This window comes from Toxotes jaculatrix, chromosome 11 (genome assembly GCF_017976425.1).
Source record: "Toxotes jaculatrix isolate fToxJac2 chromosome 11, fToxJac2.pri, whole genome shotgun sequence".
Taxonomy (NCBI): Eukaryota; Metazoa; Chordata; class Actinopteri; family Toxotidae; genus Toxotes; species Toxotes jaculatrix.
In genome coordinates this window covers 20,631,470-20,656,863 of record NC_054404.1, presented here as the reverse complement: position 1 = coordinate 20,656,863, position 25,394 = coordinate 20,631,470, and the positions used below count along the sequence as shown (strand labels likewise).

Sequence of the window (25,394 nt, the reverse complement as noted above, 5' to 3'; positions counted from 1 at the left end):
TGTCCTACTGCCTGCCGCTTCTCACTGAAGCTGTAGTAACAACAGGCGGCCACAGGATGGCAGTAGACATTTGCAAATGACTTAGTGGTTAGTGCTTAGGTTAAACTTGTTAAATGTTTTGGGACTGCTTATTTTTTTATATTTTTCTTATCGGGGTTTGTTATCAGTAATGAATTTCTGAACACTGACTTTTAGTTACTGTCAGTTCACAAAAATACATTTTAATACAGGTACTTTTAAACCAATGAATACACGCTCTGAAAACACTTTGCCTAAATACTAAAGCTAAAGTCAAAAATCTGAATTTGTCCAGTTAATATCCAGTCCAATGGTCTAATAGTGGGATAATATGTCACACTGTCCTCTGAAACACATAATAATATACTATCACCTTCATATAAAACATTTCCTGTTTAACTGAGACATCAATAAATATAACATGTATGAATATAATATGGCCATGTATGAAATTATCCTTATGACAGAGCCTTTTAATCTTGGTGATTGGCTGTGGTCATTCATTTTCCTGTCCCACAGCTCAGCAGCTGTGCTGAACATGGCCTCTTGGTGGAGCCAAATACTCAAACCTAACAGCAGCAGCAGCAGCAGCAGCAGCAGACTTAAACCCTGTGCTCTGTGATCATCCTGTGGATTACAAGAAGCAGAGATATAAAGTTTTTTTTTTGTCTGATGCTTAATTGACAGGCCGCAGGTGTGTCAGATGATCATCTCTGCATTCCCAGGTGATTATGTAGAAAAGAGGACCATATAATAACAAACTGATGGGGTCCAGATATGGACTGCAGTCCCAGTTTTTCTGTGATCACTGAGTTGTGTCTGTCGTGGTTCTCCTCCATGTTTTTGGCGTTATCACCACGCTACACTGCACCTCCACAAACGCTCATAAATCACAGCACCCACTGAGTCACATTTGCTCTTTTCAAAAAAATATTACAAACATTGGCCTTTAGAAAATATAATTATCTGCCATTTCATATAAGCGCCACTAATATCCCAGTATTATGAGCTGTTTATTTAATGGTGTTTGTCTATAGATTAACCTTTTTGTTGTATTCTCATTTTCATCAAATAGAGATGGCAGTTTACGCTTCTCTTTGTGAATCAGTCAGTGGAAAGAGAAACATCTGATATGCTTTCTATGATGTTGATATTGAAATCCTAGCAACAGTAAATATGAATAGACTCTCCAGTCTTTCTCACACAGGGCTTGCCATTTAGCTTTGATGACATCACCCGTATTTGTTTTCGCAATCTTCGATTTCTTTCCCCCCCGTGCTCCGGGGATAATTATTTGTTGTCTGCCCCGCCTGTCAATTTTCAGATAATGTAAGTGGGAACACTTTTCTGGGTCCAGAGCTTCCACTTTGTATGAGTGTGTGTTTTGTTGTGTTTATGTATGCGGTTATGTGTGTGTGTGTGTGTGTGTGTGGTTTCTTTGGAAGGAGACAAGTGAATGTTTTGAATGAGCAGGAGTGTAGTAATGTAGCAAGTGTCTGGTAAAGGCCAGTCAGATTGTTTACATGCCTGCTCAGTGTGAGAGTGTGTTTGAACTGCATTTCTGTGTCAGTGAAAGACAGAACCGTGATTGATAAATGAATGTGTGAAGTTCTGTTATGAGAGACCCTCTTTTTTTATTTATTTATTTTAACAACTGCAACTAAAGCTTAAAAATGTGTTAATGAATTAGGTGATTGACATAAACGTAGTCTGTTTCAGGGATTTTTTTTCTGAGCAGAAATGCCCCAAGAAAGTCACAGACATGTTCTCAGACATGAATATTCACTAGTTCTCTTTGTCTTCTATGAGAATAAATTTAATTTCTTTGGCTTTTTGTTGTTTACGAGTATTGATGAGCAAAATAAGGACCTGGGGAGCTGTGATGGCTTTTATTTATTTATTTAAATTTCCTGATATTTTATGGACCAAGGATTAACAGAGAAAATAATTTTCATATCGTCAGTTAAAGTTCTAACTGTGAGTAAATTGTTAAAAAACAGAAATATCTATTAAACCGGTGGACTTTGGTCTCTTTGAACAGAATTATTTACAATACTATAGAAATGGATAAACAAAAACCTCTGTGAAGTTTTCCAAATTTGAAATTCTTGAGCCAGTTAAAAATAAATAAAGTTAATTAGTCAGAAAAGTGAAGCTGAAATTATCCTTTGTATTATTTGTTGAGCAGAAATAGTTTAATTGTGAAATCTGACGGTTTTCTGCACAGATCCAACCTGCTGATACTCAGTCTTAGGTGCAGTGTAGAGGCTACAAGAAGCGGTACACCTGTTTATGTACTGTGTCTTAATCTCTTCAAATAATAATGCTGATAATTTCCTGATGTTGAAATGCTACATGTGGCACCTTGATGCTGAATCTGAACAATGAGGAGTCCAGGCGAGCTGGAGCTCCTCCTCTCCTCCCAGAGGAAGGCAGCTGTGATGGGGAAGAGCTTGACTGACACGTCCCCCCTACGGCTGAGCCCGGGCCTGGTGTTTTACAGCCCTGTTAAGGTATACAGCAGGTAAAATGTCAATTAGGAAGGCCCGCCCTGATAACTCAACTCCCAATCCACTTGTTCTTGGCCATTAATATTTATCGTGGGCCTGGCCCTGGAGCTGCAGCCCGTGTCATCTGGAATGATGCGCACTTATGTTAGCGCTTCCTGACACACACTTGTACTCTGGTGTATGTGCCGTTTAACGGAAACGCCTGCACACCTTCATGCACAAACACACACCTACTGCTGTTACGCAGTCTAATCAAGCAGTGCACATACACAGGCAGTCACACACAGCGGCACACACACTGCCTCCTCAGCCCTCAGTTGTTCCAGGGCATTTTAATGGGAAATTAAAGGCATCCCTCAAGTCTGTGGTCTGCAGGACAGGAATGAGAGCAGCGACAGAGGATAAATCAGGCTCTGTGGCTTGACAGGACACCGCTGGCTCCTTATACCCTGTGTGTGTGTGTGAATGTGTGTGTATGTTCTTGCAAACGTATTTGGAGACAGTGTGGTAGTGTCCAAGGACTTTGTCCTGTCTAATTTGTGTCATGGATCTAATAACACTCACACTGAAAGCTCAAAGCAAGCTGTTGTGTGTGTTTGCAGTTTTTGATTTCGTTTTAATGGAGTCAGTGTCTTATGTTAGAATACAAACTGCAAATGGTGACAGACTTCAAATGAAAAACAAGCAGTCAAGTTTGAATCCCGACTTAAAAGAAATTTACATTTGAATGGATTGTAGTTTGGTTGCAGTGTCACATTATTTGGAATAAGGGAGGTGTAGCTGTTAGGCTGCATGTGAATGTAGTTTAACTTTACATTAAATTAATTAAATGTTAAATAAATTGCACAAAATAATAAAACCACCAAAGCAGTGTCTTTTCTGAAGTAAATACAGGTTTTAACAAACATACACATTTATGATAAACAAGCTTCTCTAGGATTAGTAGGTAATCGGAGAAGGACAGGATGACATAAAGTGTAATTCAAAATTTGTATATTATCTAGTTTCATACAAAATTTGCATATGAAGTGCAGTACTGCAAAAGGAAGGAATGGGGAATTAGAGGAGAGCAGAAGCATCAAAAACAGCAGAAACACAAAAGTAAATCCTTACGAGGAAAGCAAAGAAGATGAGAAGAAAAAGCCCTTTATAAGAAGAAACTTTAGGCTTTTGTAACATTTGTCTTTCACCTGCTGTTGTCTTGTCAGAGGTCAATCATAAAATCAGCAGGGACAGTGTAGAACAGACTCGTGCAGGTTTAGCAAAAGCTGTTGAGAAAACACAAAAACCCTCCCAATCATTTCTGAGGCCGTCTTTTAAAAGAGAAGTTTCTGCTTTGACCCCAGCAACAGCCACACGTTGATGAATTTATGAGCCGGGCGCAGAAACCCCACCTCCAGTCTCTTATTGTAAATGTAAAGCTTTCAACAACACGATCAACAGAATCAGCCAAATATTTTTTGCCAATCCTGCCCGAGCTGCCTCCTGATCTCTGCTCTGTGGAGCAGCCCTGTCAGTCGCTGCCAGCAGCTCAGCCTCACTCTGCTCCAGAGGTGAGTCCTTAATTCTCGTCCAGGCAGCGTGCTGTAATGCAATCATCAGTACCGCTCTGCTCGGCCAGGAATTTATGAACACTTAGTGTCCCTCTGTGCTGACAGGGCCTCAGCGTGAGTGTGTTTACGGTATTGCCCAGAAATGCGTGTCACTTGCATTTATCGCTTTTTTTTTCCTTTTTTTTTTTTTTAACTGCATCCTATATCACCCCCCTGTTCCACCTTTTTATGACGAAACAAAACCAGGTTGCATATAGAGATTATATACTTATATACTCCAGAGAAAGTGGGGTCACAGAGGAGGGGTCTCTGTGTACAGTCTGTTGGTTTTACTCACCGAGGTTAACTAGCAGGAGCAGCCCTCCTCCTCCCACCGCCACCTCTCGGGTCTCTGCGTTTAAAAAGCCTGCAGCAGGCATATAAGCAGCTTAAAATATTGCAAACTAAATCTAAGAGAGCTCTTATTTCAATATGGTGAGAAGTACGGCACCGACTGAGGCCACTTGAATGGAGTAGATGTCAGCTTGGTAATATCGCCTGGCCATAACTCTCCTCGGCCATCACTCATACCCTCAGGGCAGGCATAAGTGCATACACACACACATATAGTGACAAAGCCTAACAAACACCTACGCGAGCACGCACACAGAAAAACACACACACACACACTCTAGACATGTGCTGAGCGACAATCAATGAAACTGCCATCAGACTTGAGTTATGAGGCAGAGAGAGTGGGCATTCCCAGTGTGAAAATATTTTGACTGAAAATGTAGATATAATTAATGGATTGTGTAAAGAGGTGGAGAAATTGATGCATTTATTACGAGGAGTCTGATCTGGAGAACCGAGCCTTTTGCCCTCCTGGATCATCACTGCACTGGGCTTGGGCTGCTCTCTCTCTCTCTCACACACACACACACACACACACTTCCACAATCTCACATCAAGCTTCTCCTCATAAACAGCGCTCTGATAAAGTGTTTACCTGTCTTTGAGTCTGTGAGTGTGTGTGTGTGTGTGTTTTGATGGGATGTAGCCGAGGGAAGTAAATCAGTTGCGTTAGAGGTGGAGGTGTTGTTGTCCTGTTGTGGAGGGTGTGGTGTGGTGAGTGTATGTGTGGGGGTGGGGGTGGTGGTATTGGGGGGGGGGTGGGCACAGATAATGATGTGATTCCAGCATGAGGCGGGCTGGGTGTACCTCGCCACCGTCCATTATGATGTGCGGCCCCCCAGCCACCGAGGGGGCAGAGTGAAGGTGAGCCTGTCATATCGATCTTTTTAGTGCTAAAATATGAGCCACTTTACTCTGCTCCCCGGCGCAGTGATGTGAAAAATAATAACTCGGACCCAAATTAAAAATATTGATCGCTTAGGAGGTGTTGAGAGCAAATAAACACCCTCTGAAGGATTTTTATCCCCCCTCTCCTCCGTCTTGTCCCTCCCCGCCCAGTGAAAGGGCCAGGTCAGGGATGTTGGCTAGCTGAACTGTAAAAAAAAAAAAAAAAAAAAACCCACCATCTTGTTGCTCAGTAGTCCTCATAATACCCACCGACCAGCCTCTTGATGCTCTTTATTGTTCACAGACACAAATCAACAAGCGACCATCTTTTCAGTTACTCTCTAACACTGATTGATCGCGTTTTGACTTCATAATCTGGCATTAGCTCGGCTCTATTCAGGTACCCACCCACCCCTCTCCTGAGTCATAATTTTTTGCACATCCGAGCTTGACTTTTTTATTCCTTCCTGCGGTAACAGATGAGCTGACATGGGGCCATCAAACGGGTGGGAAAACAATTGCCACAAGGTTAATTTTATTGCCTGCTCCATGCATTTGTGAGCAGGCGGGAGGTGTCCTCTGCCCGGGTCCTGATGAATGGCTGCGCCGAGCGGGCAGGAATGAAAATGAGAGGGGAGAGGCCAGGCACAGGGAGCCAGAGTCCCGCCGCTCCCACCTGAAATTGAAATTTTTCTGACATGCTCAAAATTGGTATTCTGATATATAAGAGAGGCGATGTTCCATTTAGTTTGATGATGAAAGCCGTCATGTGTCCCAGTCAATTGCATTTTACGACACCCACTTTACCTCATACATCCGAAGAAGGTTAATACCCGCACATCTTAAATGGCGGATGTCAGATTGTCCAGAGTCTGTAGGAAAATAAACTACTTAGTGTATCTAAATGCTGTCGTAATACTTGGCCGTCCCGGTCGCAGCACTATTGATTGTCCACAAGGACGTTTGTTCTGTTTTGGGGCCAAGGCGCGATGAATAGATATTTGATGGAGCGTGGAGAGTGGGGCTGGACCAGCATATGCATCTCGGTGCTGTGTCAGTGGGGATGAGTGCCAGGCGTCCGGGAGAATCACATGCTGCCTGTTGACATCAGTGAGAGGGAGCGGGGCCGGAGCTGGCGATATCTCCGGTTCCCCACTTGAGCTAGGTCCTCCCGCTGAAAGCTCACTCCTGTCTGCTGGCGTCAGGCCCTCACTCTGTGTGTGTGTGTGTGTGTGAGTGAGTGAGAGAGAGAGAGAGAGAGTCTGTATGCCTGTGTGTGCTCATATGTGAATGTCTGTGTAACATTACTGATATAGGGCCGTCTCTGACCAGCACTTTGTCCGTACATATCGATTCTTCCTCCGCCACCGGAGGAAGAATCATTCATTTGCATGGCCCAGCTGACCCAGGCAGTCAGTGGCCATTATATTCCCATTAGCTAATCTCTCAGCTTTGATTTCCATAATCCTCTGTCTATTGAGAGCCCTCACAGCTCTCACAGTCCCGCTCTCCAAAGAGGAAAAAAAAAGACCCCCACTCACCCCATCCCAGGCACTTAACTCTCCAAAAATCTGCACAGCAACATGCATCAGACACACACATGATTATGTATATTTAAACTCTGTTATAAAACATTATTGTGCGATCTTTGAGTTCAGTGGAAGAATAGTCAATCAATAATAAAAATCCTGTAGACAAAATTTTATCTAAGTAAATATAAGTAACAGAAGTATTACCTACAAAATATACCTAAGCAGTTGTGGAGCTCATTTTAACTACTTCACATACTGTAGAAAAGTAGGTAAATCCATTCTTTGTGTATAAAATCTTAATCTGCAGCGAAACTTGAAACTACAGCTGTAAAATTAATGCAGCAGAGGAGCTCTACACTCAAACTGGGATACAGTTCATGGTCAGTCCCCTTAATTTAATCTTATCTCCTAATTCACAGGTGCATCCTTGCAGTCTGAATGAAACTTTTTTTAGCATGAAACTGCTCCTTTGTATTACAGTCCCTACACAGCCACTCAATAGAGAAACATTGTCCATAAATACACAAAGAGGGACTTTTATTCTTAAGACTGTAACTTTGGTAGATACCTACAATATTTGATTTGTTCCAGATCAGGTTTCAGATACAATTTTGAACACATTTTTGCACAAAATAAGAACTGTGGATTTTGTCCCCCATAATTTGCACTGAAGGGTCATCAGAAAGGCATCTTCTCACACCCAGTGTGAGTAGTGGTAATGATTACTAATGGGCAAGTGAGTATTGTGCTAAGGTGAATATGAATGAAGTGTGAACCTATATTTCCTGGTGTCACCACAGACAGTCGACATTCATTTTTTCAAACATTTTTGGAACATCTAAGTCTATTTATTATATTTGCTTAGCATCAGTTTTGTTTTTCATTCATACCAGAAAGACTGGACCGCACCGGAGTTTGCGCAAGGACACCTCAGCATTGTGATGAGGGAGAGACAGCCCCTGCTCTGTGGGTACAATTCTCTACGTGCCTGCTAGATTTACAGGCTTCTTAATTATTAGCAGTCTGTAGAGAGCTGGAAGATTTAAATATAAAGTGTGGCCGACATTTAAACAGGCAACAGGCATTTGTTTTATTGAGTGGAAGTGTCTCTCACACTGTGAAGAAGGGATTTCAGTGTTTTTACCCCACTTAGCTACATGTGTTTAACCCTCTAGGCTGAAAACCAATCACTAATCCTATCACCAGTGCTCGCCAATATGATACAGCGATGTGGATCAGCTGTCTGCAACTAACACACTCACCTCCCACATCTCCATCCCAGGAGCATCCACTCATCCCCTCCTGGAGGAAACAGCCAGTGTGCCAGGACAAATTGACCTTAATCACCCTCAGCAGAGTTCTCTCAGAGCGATAGCTTCCATTGATCAAAGAGGACCTACCACCTACCGCCCACACTCCACCCTTAACACCCCGTCCTCTCCAAATGAGCTGATAATTAATAAGGGCTGGCTCTGCAAACACCAGTCAACAGACAGCGTGATGGATCGGACAGCTTGGATGCAAACCAATACAATGCCAAGCTTTTCACCGGCCCTCTGAAGGCGTCCTTTACCCCTGCATGATCAGGCATGCATAGGAGCACCCACCCTGCTAATTAAATACCCACAGGTCACCCTTGTTTTTCAGCAGGGAGACTTTCTATCTGTTCACTATTGGCACGTATTTAATAATTCATGGAGCTGCATCACTGAGGACACGGCTTAGGTTTTGTGCTGAACTGTTGCAGACTGTGTGATAAAGTCAGTCAGATTTCATAGATTTAATAGCTCACAATGCACAGTGTTCGCCTACTTCTGCGAAAAGTCATTTTAAACTGTCGGTGCTTGCTTTCTGATTCATTATTAAATGTTTCTAAAGCTTCACCTACATCCTAAATGCTGATCATGTATGATAAAGATGGTGCACATTAATAATAATTAGCATTCAGATGATTGTTAACGTTCATTTGAAGCAGTCACACCTCTGTGGGACATTTGCTGCGGAGCTGCCAAATAACTACAGCTCCAGGCGATTTCCTCTAAGTGTCACTGAGGTGGTTCGACAACAGCATCACAGAATTATTCTGTGCGGTGACAGCTGTCTGCTTCTTCTCTGAACGAGCTGAGCAGTGACGGACACATCCCTGACAGATGTATACCACTGGGCTAATGGCTTCCTTTTAATCACTACACTTCCTCTTGTTTTGTCAGCACATTAGCTGCTAATTCTGAGATATGGGCGTTTTCCACAGAGGAAAATTTTGTTATCTGCTTCATTAGACTGATTCAGGTCTTCACAGGAAGGACAGCAAGTCACCACTGACAGTTTAGTGTATGACTGCTCTGTGTTTTGTTGTCATTTGGACAAGTTGTGTTAGAGGAAATGGGGAAAATGAGGATATAGAAAGTGGAAAGTGCAGCTGATTTCTTAATGACGTTATGTCCCGTCACAGCAGGGCTACAGTCGCAGCAGGAAGTGTGCTTGTCGGGCCCCGTGTGGCCCCTAACCGCTTTGACTGGGTGTAATTGGTGAATCTGGTCTAAGAGGAGAGGAGGGTCGCCAGCTATGGGCTGTGAGCCTGTCATAATAACAACCAACAATGTGATCATTTCATTTCCGTTTCACTTACAGATCACCTCGCTTCACATGAGACATGACACACAAACACACACAGACACACACACGCACACAAGGGGGGCAAGGTTAACGTTGGGCCTCATTTATTTCACTCTAACAATGACTCTAAATAGCCTTTCAAAAGCCGAGTGAGGAGGGAGACAAAAATAATCGAATCACACAATTACTGCTGGGCTTCATTCTATAGTTAAGTGCATTTTTATTGTGTAACGTTTCTTTTTCCCCAGCACCCTCTCCCACCCCTTCCACCCGCTCTATTTTTCTTGCCTCCCTCGGCAAGCGTTCTCTCCCTGCCACTTCTCATCTAATATGGCCATAATTGGGTTTGGTTGTACAAATCAGATTTCAGCAATTGGGTTATCCTCCTCTGAAATTGGAGAGGTCTCTGGGCTGGCATGGGTGGAGAGTTAATCTGCTTTTGTTAAGCCCTCCTTTTGGTGGCTGCGGCGGCAACATCAGGCTGTGCCAGTTAAAGCGTTTTACCTGTCACTGTGGACATGGCTCGTATTTTACCCTCCTGTTCAAAAAAAAAAAAAAAAAAAGGAAAAAAATCCCCCTCACACACAGTATACACATCCAGACACCCTCACTCGCTTCTCCTCGGGCAAATAATGACATTTGAATCGAGCATTAACAGGCTTAATTACTTTAAAATTGTCATTTTAATTTACACTGATATAGTATTGATCACACAAGCAGAGATTAAGGCCCTCAGTGGAGCGGTTGATGTGGAATTAAACAGGGCCTGGTCCTCTTGGGGCCCGCCTGGCCTGTCCTGCTGCAGCCAGAAGAGGAATGACATCCTCCCCCTAATGAACTGGCAGCATGCGCAGACATGAATTTCAGGCCCCACTGGAGAAGGAGGGAAATAATGGGGTTTGGGGAGCCATGGCGGGTTATTCATTCACTGCCATGCACCAATTCTCCTGTGATTCATCCCCTGGCCCCCAGACCCCCACTGCCTGTTTGCCTGCCACATTCAGCCCGCCTGACCTTTCTCCCGCCTAAGTGTATATATATATCCCCTCCCTCCTCTGGGAGCACCTCGCCCCATGCCAGGTATCATGTACAGAAGGAGGGAGGAGCATGGAGGTGGGGGGGATTTAGGGTGGGAGAGGGAGCAGGGGTGAGACACCTGCAGCGAGCCGCCAGCCTCTAATCTAAACATTTCCCCCAGTGGTGGAAAGTGCCGGTCCGTGATTCTCCCTCTCATCCTGTCTCTCCGGCCTGTCTGAGAAAGACGACACTTTCCAGGGGAATTGATCTCCTCTCTCCAGCTCGGTGTCACGCACAGCTGGTTAATATCGGGGGGGAATCGTTACATTAAATTCCAAGTAATTTCTCCCGCGTTTGAAGAAAGCCTGTGGCTCCTGTGGTAAGCGCTGTGCTGTGGAGTAATTACAGCAGTAGAAACAACCTCTTGACACCTGTCTCCAATGAACACACTCAAACAATCACACTCCACACAAGTGCTGTTAATGACTGGCTCTTAGAGTGAGGAGCCTGATAAGAATAATGCTGGGGTTGTGAGTAGACACAGGAAGGAAGAGTATTTCTGTGCATTTTGCTGCACCTGAAACATGAAACATTTCCAGTGGAACTCAATTTTATGACTTAACCTTTTTTTACACTATGTGATGCTTAACTCTGTGAGGCAGTGGGTGTAAATCTTAATAAATCTGAATTTCCTTTTTTTTGTGTGTGAACATAAGTTATCAAAGATACAGTCTCATCATGAGCAGTGAGAAACTTTTTAATGATTGTCCTTTTTCTAAATTATTAGTTTTTTATTTCTTAACTGTTATTGTATAACAACCAAATATCTAGTATGGAATTTTAGTGAGTGCAGTGTTTGGAGAATTTTCTTAAACAGCTGATGATATAATGAACCGTGGTGGTTTAGTTAATAGTGCTGCTTGATGAGTGTTAGGGTCTACCCTAGGTGTTAGAGCTGGTTGGCCTTTAATGGTAAAGTTGGTGGTTTGATCCCTGTCTACATTCAGAAGCATCTGTTAGCAACAATTGAAACTGTAAAATGCAGCAATGGATTGGCAAGAGTCACACATTGATCTTTTGTCAACATGGTCAGTGTTCGACCAGTGAGCCGTCAACAAACAGTGGACCTGAGAGGCTGAAGCGTAGGGATGGATAAAATCCTCAGGTACAATACATGTAATTTTATATCACGATATCAATATAAATGTGACACTGAATTAAATATTTGACATATTTAGGTCCTTCATCTCAGTGACGCAAATGTCAATTAAATATCCAATACTGCCATAAAGCTGTGCCGCTCAGTGGTTTGTAAAATGTCTCACAACTACCCAAAGGATGTTAAAGGTATAGCTACAAAAGATGGTAATAACACTTGTTCAAGTAGTACAATACATAATGCAAATACAATAATGCAAAAGCACACAGTTCAAAATTAGCAGAAGACAGCTGATAATTAATGTATATATTGGACAAACAACAACTAATGACCATTGTGGTGGTAACTGTAGGAACTTGTTGTTTTTCTCCACCTTGTGCTGCTTCAGAAATGGTTTATGGAAACAGGTACACATTAGGGCTGTCACTTTTACAAAAAGAATCTATGTTGGCAAACAGCCTTATCGCTGCTGGTCACTTTACCATCTGTGGTGAAGAACCCAAAATACTGATAGGCCAACCGGACCAGTCGAGCTGATGGTGAATTTTAAGAGCGCCCCCTGTACGGTACTGAATTTTAACAGGTTATTACAGTTTATTTAACATTATTTCACATTGGAACAAAATTTTGAATAAAAACTCACAGTCCCAGTACACATCATGAAACCAGACAGATGGATTTGTGGCAAAACAGAGCTCAGAGTCTGTGCTTGTCCTTGAGCCATTTGACTACCATTGTTTCCTAAAATGGCCTAAAAGTCCCAGAGTAGATTGAAAGAGGTGGGGGGATTGTTTGTGAGGTCCTCATTTGATTGCATTACCTACACCTGGATGTCGGGAGGTGGAAGCTATCTTGACGATGAAAGCTAAACAAAACAACAACCTCCTTTCTCTCTTGGCTGGCAACTCCCCATGACGGATATCAAGACGTCTCCAATACAGGTAATGGACTTGGCAAGGCCCGGGGTGGCAGGGCTCGGGCCTTCTACTCCACTCTGTTATCCAATCACCTTATTCTAATGCTATTGCATTGTTTAGTCAACCAGCCGTCCATTTACATCAACCCATAACCACACAGCCACACCACAGAAGCACTTAATAGAATTAGCAGGTATTGTGCAGCACATTTTAAACACATAGGCCATTTTAAACACACACACTCAGTCATTCCACCTCCCCCGAGTGGGGCTGATGATGCCCCGCTTGCTGTCACAGTAATGGCACCACAAGCTCTCCATGCAGCGTCTACCTTTTCCTCTTTAACTGTCATGACTCTATACTCAGCGCGTCGTGGACAGTTTATTCAGATCTTTAACTGTGTAGCCAATATTGTTGTCATGTTTATGTTACGTCCCACATATTAATATCTCATAAAGCACATTTGTTGTATTATTAAATCATTTTTTACTTGCTCCTCATTAGGAAATAGGAAGCTGAAGCTCTAGACTGACACAGCCGGTTAATGATAGGGCTCATAATTTCCTAATCTGATTTTGGGGAATGTTTGTGAGTCTGTCCGGCTAGCCAGCATATAAATAGACAAAAATGAAATAGCCACATGGCTGGGAATTTGCAGTCATATGTGCTCTCTTGCCCTTGACTGAATGCATTATTTTCCTTTTCAAACCTCAGCACTCCAGTGCCATCTTTTCAAACAAATTAGTCTCATATGCTTCCCCCCTTGTGATTAACAAAGAACAAATTCACATCAAATAACCCCAAAATTGTCTTAAGGCCTCATTTTTTAATAATATTAAATGCGGCACGTGTAAGTTTATTTGGAATGACTCATCTCTGGGGTCAGGGGAAATGAGCAATCCCTTTGTCCCCTATCCGCCACCCCCTGTTAAACTATTACCTATAAAAACAGCCGTACACTCCCAGTCAGAGGGTGTGTCCTGACCGGTGTAATAACGAGGGCCTTCCTCCTTCTCCCATTCCTCAGCCGATTGATTTTTGTTAGGAAAATTAATGCAGTCGCTGTGAGGTTCTGGAGGTCAGAGGTAGACGGGCTTCAGCAGATGAGGGGCGGTGCTGGGCAAACGGAAAGGCAACATGCAGCAATGGGACTGCCGGAGCCTGCCTGATGAAACTTACTGTGCGTTTGTTTGAGGGCGGAGCGTGCAGTAGCTTATGATGTATTGTCTGTGTTGTTTCATGCACACATTGAAATACATCTCCTATGATTGGCCAAGCAAATATATAGGCCCATTTATTGACTACACTCACTCACCCCAATGTTAGCTGGGTTTGTTGCCCTTGTTTTATGTTGTGTGCTTGTTTGTTGTCTTGACAGCAGCTTGAAAGCAGAGATGCATTTACTCTTCATGCAAATTCATTTGAAACTTGAGTCTGAACTGAGGCTGCACACAGGGATCCACAGAACCTTTCGCTTCATGTACATTTCCTGCATTTTTTTTCTTCCTTTTCCTGAAGTTGCGCAGTAAAACTGATGAGCAGTCCAAACCTCTGTCTGACCCCAGCATATATCCCAGTGGTGTCTTATAAAGGTATAAAGCAAAGCATAACCATATTTCAGAGAGTAATGCTTCCCAAGTGGGAACCAATCTAACACAAAGGGTGCTCCAGTCAGCAGGGTCCCTGCACAAGTTCAAGCCACAATGGCACCCTGTGTGCACCATGCTGTAGCTAATTACCAACTCATTAAAGAGCCCTGTAATTAGATTGGATGTTATGCTCTTTCAGTTAAATTCAAGCTCTTAATTTTAACTGCCTAATTACATTTCTGAAAAAAAAAAGCGCTTTTCAAAGCACGCTTTGGCCTGCTGGAAATGAAGCATTTCTCAGAATGCTGAGCTGCAGAGAACTGACTCTTCTTGTCTCTGTTTAGTGTGTCTGTATCTTTGAGACCTCAGGGGCATAAATCTGAGGAATGAACTAAAATAAATTTATGGATAGTTGTTGATACAGAGAATCTAACAGGCTAAGGGCCACCTGGGGACGCACATGACCTGGGGTAAAATTGTGGAGTGACACTAAAGTTGAACATATCTTTTTCTTTATCTTTTTTTCTTTTTTTGATATTTTAATTTGTCAGGCACAAACTAATCACATTAATTGTCACATTGCACAGCAGTTAATTCTCTTTAATGTCATTACTTCCACCTGTGCTTTTCCTGCTATGATGAGTCAAAATGTCTGCTGCGTGAAAAGATGTGTGAATGTGTTTGATTTAAGAAACAATTAGCAAAGAAGAGTGTTTTGCTGCCAGCAAGGCTGTTAAGTCAGCATTTTTTTAAAAATCTTCAATAGAAGGAACATGACAAAAAGAAACTTTGCAACGCACTCTTACAAACAAACCACTGAGAAGTTGACAGAAGTGAGTACAAATTAAGGCTGTGCTATTTCTGAACAGGAAATTATATTTGTTGTACTGCTGCTGCTCTGCAAAATCTTAATGATGGCTCCTGCAAAGCCAAAGTCATGTCTGGTGTTGAGTTTGGTTTGTTCTCAGTTGTAACAGATGCACTGTACATTGTGTATTCTCCTTTCCTTACACATGACTCAATGACATACAATACAGTACCACCTGGTCATCTGTCGAGCTCTCAAAGGGGCGGCCCAGGAGACTTGTTGCAGACCTGCATGGGCCCCTGCAAATCCTCTTTTCTTCCCACATTTCTGAGGGTGTGATATTTACAGGAGAGCAGACGTGGGTTTGCTGCCCCTCTTGCCCCTGGCACAGGACCTCTGCACACTCACATCTTAAAGCTGTCTTTTAAGAGGGGCCACGGGAAAGGCCGGATGCTGCGATTGTACGGATAAAAAGAAACATCTGCGTAAGAAAAGTCCTCCGTTGTTCGCTCTTTTTTTATTTATTATTATAATAATACAATAAGAGGGAAAAAACCCATGACATAATTTCTTGTTATCTAAGAAGCTGAGGCTGCATTTACATTTGCTTTTCATGCAGCGTCCATGTGCTCTTAGGGGCGATGCACTGGAGTATAACTAAGCTAGCATGGAGGATATCCAACCATTTAAATCAAGCCTCTGGGAATTTTACATAACACATCATTGGCGAGCATCGGTTTTTACATAAAGACAAAGAAGGCCACAAAGAGCCACCGGACGGGCGTCTTAGCCTGAGACGAGCCGCTGCGTGTGTTTTTGCAGACTCCTCTAAAGCTTCACGGTCCTGTGGTCACTGTTGTGTTCCAAGAACGCCTCTGCTCATACCCAGACAGCACACAGACAGAAAGCTGCTTATTTTTTTATACATTGAGAGGGAAAAAATTATTTTTCTGAGTGCAACCTCAAAACTGAACCCTCTCCTCTGATGGGGTGACTACACGTCCTGATCTTCAGAGGAGTGCTCCCCAGTCTCAGGGCCCAAGGAGATACTGTAGACCGCCATCAATTGTCCCTGTGCTGTGGAAGCTGTCATATTTTATAGATGTTTCACGAGATGGCTCATGATCTAGACGATGTTGCCTTCATTTAGGAAGAGTTGTGTTTGTACTAAGGGAGGAGGAAGGGCTCTTGATGCGGAGAAATGGGGACCTTCCTGATAAATTCTTCTCACAAGTGACAAAGTAATGCCACTAAGATGCAGCAAACTAATATATTTCATTATGGGACTCTGCAATAGAGCTGTATCTCATTGGGCAGCCAAGGATGCCACTTTGTCACTACAAGGCCACACGAGCCAGCCACAGGCAGTGTGGGACAGGGACAGATTCAAAGCTGCCTCTGGACAGAAGCTGACTGATTACTTTTCCAGCTGACACCTCAGCTCTGACAGCTATCCCAGTGTCCTTAGAGAGAGTAGAGTTTGCTCAATACAGATTATTTGACATCGAAAGTTGCTTGTGTCACCGGTCACTCGACTCCAGATGTTGGCATGTCTGTGTGCACATGTGCTTCACCTTTCACAAATGCTGTAACGTGTTTAAAAAAAAGAATCATTAAAGGCCAGTAAATAAGTTTTGCATTCAGTCGATGTAACAAACTTTTCAAACTCCAGCCTACAGTCTTCATTCAACCACAGTGATCAGTTAAAATTATATTGCTTCCATTTTCCCTACAGCCTGTATGATCCTAATTTAATCAGTTCTTTCACAAATGAGGCCACATGAATAGGCGCAATATTAAATCAGATAATAATATAGATTGATGAACAGTCCATGACAACATTAGCAGCATTTCCAAAATGCAGAAATGAAAAAGAGAAAAAAAAAAAAAAAAAATCAATGAGCTCAAAGACCTGTCATTTGCATGGGCCTCTTCCCCTAATGGGAATACTTTTACAGACAGGGAATTACAAGCTGAAATATTCTTTTTGATTATTGGACATCCATAGCCAAATATGATTTACATTAATGAGCATAAGTATATTAAAGGCATTTTATCCCCCAGCATCCGAAACGATTGAATAATGGCTCTGGCAACCACGCATCGGCTTGAGAAAATAGAGAGGAGGTAATGTCACTTTAATTACTAATGGATACCTCAATTGTTCGGACTTTGATTTTTCATCTTTGGGAACAATCTAATAAGGTAAATATTCATCATCTTCATATCCCCTTTTAAACCGATGATTTTGTCAAGCCCAGACAGCATAGTTATTTAAAGAAAGCGGACATTTACCATGCTGGCCTCCAAGATCAACGGTTTATTTGAAGATTGCTTTCAGAAGATTATTTTCCTGTGAAGAAGGAAGAAAGGTCTTTTCATGTCCAATTGCAGATGTCTGATGCACTTAGGGTTGAGAAGTTGACCTTGTTAGCAGGGACATTGTAAAATTTTCCTCTGGAACTGTAATTGCCCCAGATATTACTCTTCACTGTTTGTCACTGAACGAATGTTACATCCTTTGTTTTAGCACTAGTTGTACTTTTGTCTTGATTAAATTGTGCAATGCACTGTTTTTGACCTGAGATTTATTATGAAGTTTCACAACAATCTTAGCATGGCTGTGTGTAAATCATGGGGTTGGGTGACCTTAAAAATGCTCTGCTTGCTTTGTTAAACTGCTCTGGTCATCAGCAATTCACCAGAGCATGAGACACAACAGAGTAGTCTTTGACATTGCTCTCTAATTAGGTTAAAACACTTTTAAACACCGAACATAATATATAATATGCATACAGGGTCCTGGTGACCTCTGTAGGCATTGAAAATATTCTTGTTACATGTAGTGTAGATTAACAAACTGTAACATTAACAAACTGCAGCTTGTGAAAGATTTTCTCAACTGTTCTAAGCATATTGGCATTTTTTAGTCATTACATGCAACTTCTATTCCTAGAGGCTTATATAGGCTGAGGAAAGCTTAGAATAAGCCAGTATCACTCGTGTTATACCAGATGTTTCCACATAACCATGATACAGTAACCACGTAAAACTGCTGTGGGTTTTTAGTTGTCTTGAAATGATTGAATCTAAACTTTAAAAAAAAATTCCTCTAACCAGTCAGGGCCTTTGAATGTGCTGATTGGTTTAGTATTAAACACCATATTAGTACTACAGTGAGTATAACACTGCTGTTAAAACAGTGTATACTCCAGCCGCTGCTTGTAATTCCGGGTCAGTGATATCAGGAACACCAGCGATATCTGCTACATGGTGAAAAGAACCACAGACATGTCAGCAGTCTGTTGGCTGCAACTGCTCTGCCACTGACAGTTACATCAAAATAAAATCCAATATTAACTCTAACACAATCCATTCAGCTCGTTTTATTGGAGCTATACACTGTTTGTTCCTATCTGGTTTGTCTTGATAATAGAGCTGTAGCTATACATGGCACAACAGGAGCAGCTCCGTTTGGCTGTTTATCTGGTGTGACTATAAGGTTAGCACTAAGGCTAACTGACAGTAATGTATGAGCACAGGTGTGTTTTTTGTTTTGCAAGTGTGAAATTGGTGGAGTGCACCTTTATGGTTAGTTTTAGGCTAAAATCAAGTTCAAAGTCAAATAATTTACACAAATAAGTATACATGTGACCCTTTGTGAACATCTGCTTTTTGTTACCGGACACTTTATACTTTAGATTAGAAGCAACAACATCCTAAACTGAACATCACCACCGACAGTTGCACGAGTTGTTTTCTTTTTCTGAGCCGGTAGTTCCCAAACAAATTGCCCTCACTATGCCCCCATTTAATTTATTTTAACCATGAATTCATACAGACCAGACCGTTCTGCCATGCAAAGTACCATTTTGTCCAGCCTCATTAAGAGGTCAACGGCAGCCCAGACCCCACAGGTGTAATCCCATTTACTTTGATCCTCAGTTTTTATGTCCTCGTTAAAAGCTGCTGAAGTAGCAACATGGTATTAGTAAATACGCTGCTGGAATATATATGAGCATTAATCATTCTTTCAGAACAGGGCACTGCTACCTTAGTGGAAACTGGGGGCTGTGCAGAAATCATGCATCGAACTGAATTTGGATTGTTATTCTTTAATTAGGGTTGGAGTGATGTACCTTTCCTGTAAGTTTACACCATGTAGTACATCAAAATGTGCACCACAACATTTCTTTCTTATTCCTTGACATTTCTTCAAACCATCCTCTCTGAAAATAGAAATGAGGTGCTATTACTGTGTGTATGGAACATTTTTAACAAAGTTATCAAAGTCTTCCATCTGCATTATGCTGAAGAAGCTCATGATGTGGTCTAGAGCAAAAAAAGAAAAAAGCCTGAGCATTATAAAGAAGCTCTTTTAAAGTCTGAGTCATATCATGTGTACGAGTATTCACTTTTATTTTTTATTTTTTGTTGAATGTCATTGCTGTGATGGTTTTATTGCTTTAGACCCCTCTGCCGGGCAGGTTAGGGGAGCGACTGCACGACTGATGAGCGTGGCAGGAAATTGGCAGATGGAAGCATCCATTTCACCGCTAATTAGGGGGTCCAGAAGCCCGCCGACTGACAGGGTTCAACTGGGCAATGTAGTGCCTGCCAGCTCCCATCCCGTGCGCTTTATAAAACGCTCTTTAATTCCCCGGCACAATATCATTAACTTTGTAAGTGGATGAACACAATGGACAAGCAATTTAATTAACTTCTACCATTGAATGTTGGAGGGGAGACTAAATGAAATTAATGCACAATATTTCCCAGGGAGGCAGCCAACCTTGGGAGTGGGTCTGGATTGTTGGCAGGTCAGGCGCTGCCGTGGGTTTGGCCAATTATGCCTTGTTTAGACCCATCCATAATATTTTCCTCAAAAGAAAATAAAATCAGTGGTTTTGAGATCAATCATGAGCGCATGTCGCTCTGCATTCTGGGAGATTTTAGAATAATGAAGTGGAAGCCCGGAAACACTCAGAGATAAAATACAGGTATCATAACTGAGCCATACAGCAATGGGGGGTTTACTTGAAAGAGACCATAAATAAGTGAATGGATTTGGGTTTGGGAAATGTTGCAACTGGCTTTAATGTTGTTGCTGATCAGTGTATTTTGATGCTACAGATCAGTATTGTCCACTGTAGCCACAGTACCAGTGAAAATGAGTTTCAGGTGGCCTGCAAGTGATTCAGAATGGAGGATCTGCTGTTCCTGTTTTAATTGCAAGGGATCAATACTAGTCCTGCTTTGCCATGTAAACCAATTTTCTTGCAAGGTTTGCTCCTGCGGTCCCTCAGGGAGGCAGTGAAAGAGCATTAAGGAGAGTAAGCTTAACTTAAATCTAAATTACAGTGAAATAAAATAGTACATTTATGTTTATGTGTTTCTTTTTCATATGTCTAACAGTCTTCTTCTTTCTCTCTGTCCCTACCTTACCTATGCCCCCCAACACACACACACACACACACACACACACACACACACACACACACCCCCCAGAGACAAGAGCTCCTTCAGGACGTGACGGATGGCTCCAACACACAGGCTGCTTTCAAATCACAGGAAGTGACAGAGGAAGTTTTAATGAGAGTTTTGTCTGTGTATCCAGTCAGGCCTTCCAGGCAGCCGATGAATAATAGACACTGTGGCTCAATACTCTGAATACTCAATCAATGGCACTGGGAGAGGGCCTTGGCAAACACATATGGCAGCCTAGGGTGGGCGGTGGGCTCAGGAGGGGTAGAAAATACTAAGGCTTCTCCATCTCTGGGCTGAAAAAGCAAGCCATCTCTATTGATGCTACTCACTTTTGTGCTCTGGTGTTTTCCTTGCCGGGGATGACAAACAGGCTGTTTGTGCAGTATTGGAGATTTGTGCAGAGAGGCTCCTGTGAAGGTGCTCTTTTAGACCCGGATCCTGCATATCAATGGGTCCCTTGCTGGGACATAGGGGGCTGATCTTGAAATAGATATGTGGATTCTTACATTCAGTAGCTGTCGTCAGAGCACACAGTATGCTGTCCTATTGTCTGCTGAGGGATTCACCCTTTACACTTTGATTTGGAGTATGTTTAGGATTTGGCCGGGTATGAATGCCAGTCTTAAGTGACTAATGAGGATATTATGTACCTGTTAGTCAGAGCTAATGTCTCTTGCCTAGTGCTCTAAGCTGTTTTGACATAGCATGGATTTCTGATATATTGCAACAGCATCTCTTCATGACAGGATATCTGATTGACCTTTCCAATAAGACTGTCTGTGTGTGTGTGTGTGTGTGTGTGTGTGTGTGTGTGTGTGTATATGTGTGTAAATTTGTGAGGGTTTTTTTTGTGGTTGTGTTTCTGTGTGCGGGTTTATGTGGAAGTGTGGCGTCACTTGTGATTTTGACAGATGAGGGGACTCCAGGGATTTCTGAGCAACAAGATATAAACAGCCCATTTTTGTCTGTGCTGTAAAAGGCAAAATGTCACCAAAAACCCAGAGGACATGTTTCTCTGAGGTGCCTGCAATGAGCCTTGTAGCCCACACACAGAGATAACCATGATTACAGTGCAAATATCACTTTAAAGTTAAGTGCTGTTGAAGGATAATTGCACTCTATGACAACCTGAGTGTAATTTTCATACTTGTGGCCGTCGTTCTTGTCTGTACTAATAAGAATGTGCTCACCCAAGTTGTAGCTGAGATCTAGGACCTCGGTAAAATCACTTAAAAGAAACACCAGTATTCAAACTCTCAGGCAGGCTATAAACAAACCTCTAAATAAGTTAGTCAAACTTATTAAACAAGTTAATTTTCTTAATAAAAAAAAACTCTAAATAAGTTAACTTATTAAATCAAATTCATTAGTAGTTTGGTATAAAATAAATGTTAGAAAAGAGTTTAAAATTTCCACCATATTTTCCCAGACCCCAAGATGACTTCTTCAAATTGCAATTTAGCATCATCGAAGAAAACCAGCAAATATTCACATTTGTGAGGGATTTTTCTTTTTTTTTGGCATTTTTACTGTTGGATTAATAAACAAATAAATTCAGCCCTCGCGCCCAAACAGTCTTACTGTGCAATGAGGGATTATAACCAACCATTTGAGGTGCGCTCACTATCAGTGTTATGTCCTGCTTTCCAGAACCTGACTAAACTTTGCTGTTGCTTTTCTCACCCAGTTGTTGTCACAGCGTTGTTGTGTTGCCTGATTTTTTTTTCTGTTACTTTGATGGTAACAAACCATAATTATCCTCAGTGGCTGACAAAGCACCAATGATCCTCAACTCACAGGACAAATTCTGTGTCTACAATGTATTGTAGACATACTATACAACCTAAACACAGATAAAACAAAGAATACTATCATGATCAAAACCAACAGCTAGCATATCTGACTTAGCTTCCCTTGCTGTGGTGCTGTGAGAGAGTATCATTTATTTTTCCTATTAAAACACTCATTGGACACGTGTGCTCATCGCTGTGCTCCAGAAACCCATAATCCTGCACTTTGCTAGTGTCTGGGGACAGCAGAACATTACCCTCTGAAGTTGTACAGTGACACTGTGATGACACTGGAGTGTGTATGTGTCAGCTCTCCCGGGACTGGCCACTCTCCCTTAGCTCAGATTGGAGGTGAGACCTTGAAGAAAAATTATTACTTTTATGTTTGCTTTATGGCTCATTTTTCACATTATACGCAGAAAATCTATTCAGAGGTCACAGAATTCCTGCTTCTCTTCATCGGCCAGAACTAATTTTTGCAGCCCTCGGTATCGATAAAGCATTCAGAGGAGCAAAGTATGCAGGCTATGTACTGCAGCTCTCAAGTCTCTATTTTCCACCAGCCAGTCTATTGGGACTTGTTCAGCCCATATCTGCAGGGGTTTTGGAAATGTCAACTACACACTTGCACAACCACACACACACACACTCGCGCACATGGAGAGCGAGCACAGTTGCCTGTTGTGTCATTGTGCCCTTATCTGTGAGCAGCGTAGCCAATATGACTCGTGATAAGAGATAGCATTGCCAGAACGAGTCATAAAACCCAAGCTTTTATGGTGCGGTTATTGTCTTTCTGTCTACAATTATGGTGATTACTCATTTCCCTTTACCTCCCCCGTGGCCCTCATGGTGCACTTAATAGACTGCATTTTACTAATGGAAAATTAAGTAGCCGCCATGGCAGTGGGGTTTATAAATATGTAAAATATACTTTTAATTATTTCAAGTGAATCTGGCAGCTAATCAATAAAGAGGGACGTGACAAACATACGTTTGACACAGGCCATTGTAAAGCTACTGGTAAAAGATAAGCATGGCCTGTCAGCGCAGTCCAGCCCTAATGAATATTTTGAGCCTGTCATGTAAGGAGACAAATGGATTAATTGCGCCCTGCTAATATAATAGCTTCTTCATGAAGAGTGCAGGAGGGAGGCAGAGGAGAGGAGAGAGAGCAGAGCAGCTGCTAGGTTCTGAACCCTGATGTCAAATAAATATTTATTAGGGTTGAGGGTTAAGTAGATTTTTGCGATTACACGGATAGCCACTTAAGCATAGTTGTTTATCATTTATTTGAAAATTGATTCATGCCGATTTGTTTGATGTCATATTAATTTTATTTTTAGTGGTCTCAGGCATTGAGGGCATATAGAGGGATCAGCTTCCACAGCAGGAGAGACAGTGGCTATTTGGTTTTAAAGTGAAAGGTGTAATCAATCAGTCATTGGTATATATATATATATATATATATATATATATATATATATATATATATATATATATATATATATATATATATATATATATATATATTTTTTTTTTTTTTTTTTTTTTTTTTTTTTTTTTTTTTGCAGAGAGTCATTATTCATGAGTCCTTACAGTCACTGTTGTATTGAGTAGACGAGAATGTTTTAATTGAGTGATTGATCATTTTGTTTGGCAAAAGTCAGAAAATAGTGAAAAATGACCAGCTCAGTACACATAGGGAGAATATTTATTTGGCTTTCTGTTTGTTCAACAGTCTAAAACCTAAAGATTTACAATTTACAAAACTATAAAACAGAGAATTGCAGAAAATCCTCTTATTCGTGCATCTGGAGCCGGTTCATCTTTGACAGTTTTGCTTGATAACTGACTATTTAAACCATTTATCACTTACGAAAATTTTTGTCTGTTAATTTTTTGTTGATCAAGCAGTAGTAGTAATTTGACTTTGCAGAAAAAAAAATGCAGCACTGCAGTTTAATTTGTAATAGAAAGAAATATATCTTCCCACATGTCATATTTCAACACAGTCATTTTTATTTCACTACCCACTGAAATATTCTCACAAACAGCAGCAGTTAGCATAGTGGCACCATTTTGACAAATAGCACAGCTTTTCCTCCCTGGCCCTGTTTTCCTATCCATCTCTGTCTCCAGGTCTGTTGTTGGCACTTTAAGGTGAAAGAGAACATAAAGACAAGTGAGCACAAATAAGTGTAGGGGGCCTTCCTGGAAGCCGTCCTCTCGCAATGGGAAGCTGTGACCTTGAGTCCTGCGTTTGCCCAACGCCCCTCTCATATGCAGCCCCCCCTCCCCTTCCCTTTTTCTCTGTCCTCCGTCAGAGCAGGAGAAGGAATGACGGAGGGAGGGGAGCGTGGCGGAGGTTCGGGTCACCAGCCGCTGTTCTCATCAATTAAATGTGCGACAGTGTTTTCCGTCGGCTGAACTTATATGTCAAGGAGATGGGCAGGACCTCATGTTTGTGCTTTTGACAAATCAGCAAATGTTTAATCTCAAGATGCGCCAGCACTCATAAATAATGCAGAGGCCGAGGCCGGGCCCAAACTCTCTCCCAGCGTGCTGGAAAGAGAGGAGTCTGCCCCCGGCCTCAATAGGAAAACGCAAGAAAACACTAAATCCTCCTCCATGAGGGCCTTTCCCTCTACAGATACCTCCACCCTCTTTTGATCACACCCCTTCAACACCTTTTACTGTACCTGAGCATGGGAGTCCTATCTTTGGGTTCACTCTTATCGACCTCCTTGCATCTAACTCTTTGTCTTTAGCCATGATTTTCTCACTCTACTTAATTATGTTTTAATTTGGTCACTCTGGTCTTCATAGTGAAAGTTACTCACCACGCTCTGCCTTTCTTTGAGAGGAAAAAGGAGACTCGGAATTATCCCGAGCTAAAGGTCTGCTATCTCAAAGACACAGGGGATTGAGCTTGAGCTTTGCCTCCATTTGCCCTAAATGTAAAGAGGGCAACAGAAAGCAGTGTAGTGGACTGTGAACCGCATCAAATCCCCCTCTGCACGACTCTCACTTCTTCCCACAGACTTTGATTGGCTTGTCCACCGACTGGGAAAGTTTCCTGATTGTTCACAGGGAAAATTAAGATTTTAAGCCTAT

General features: G+C 42.0%; 1 protein-coding gene across 1 annotated transcript in view; it reads left to right on the top strand.

Moving 5' to 3' along the window:
- The window catches only part of LOC121189823 (inositol polyphosphate-5-phosphatase A), a 140,613-nt gene that overhangs the window by 51,783 nt on the left and 63,436 nt on the right, over positions 1-25,394 (top strand). The gene's annotated exons all lie outside the window — the stretch shown is intronic.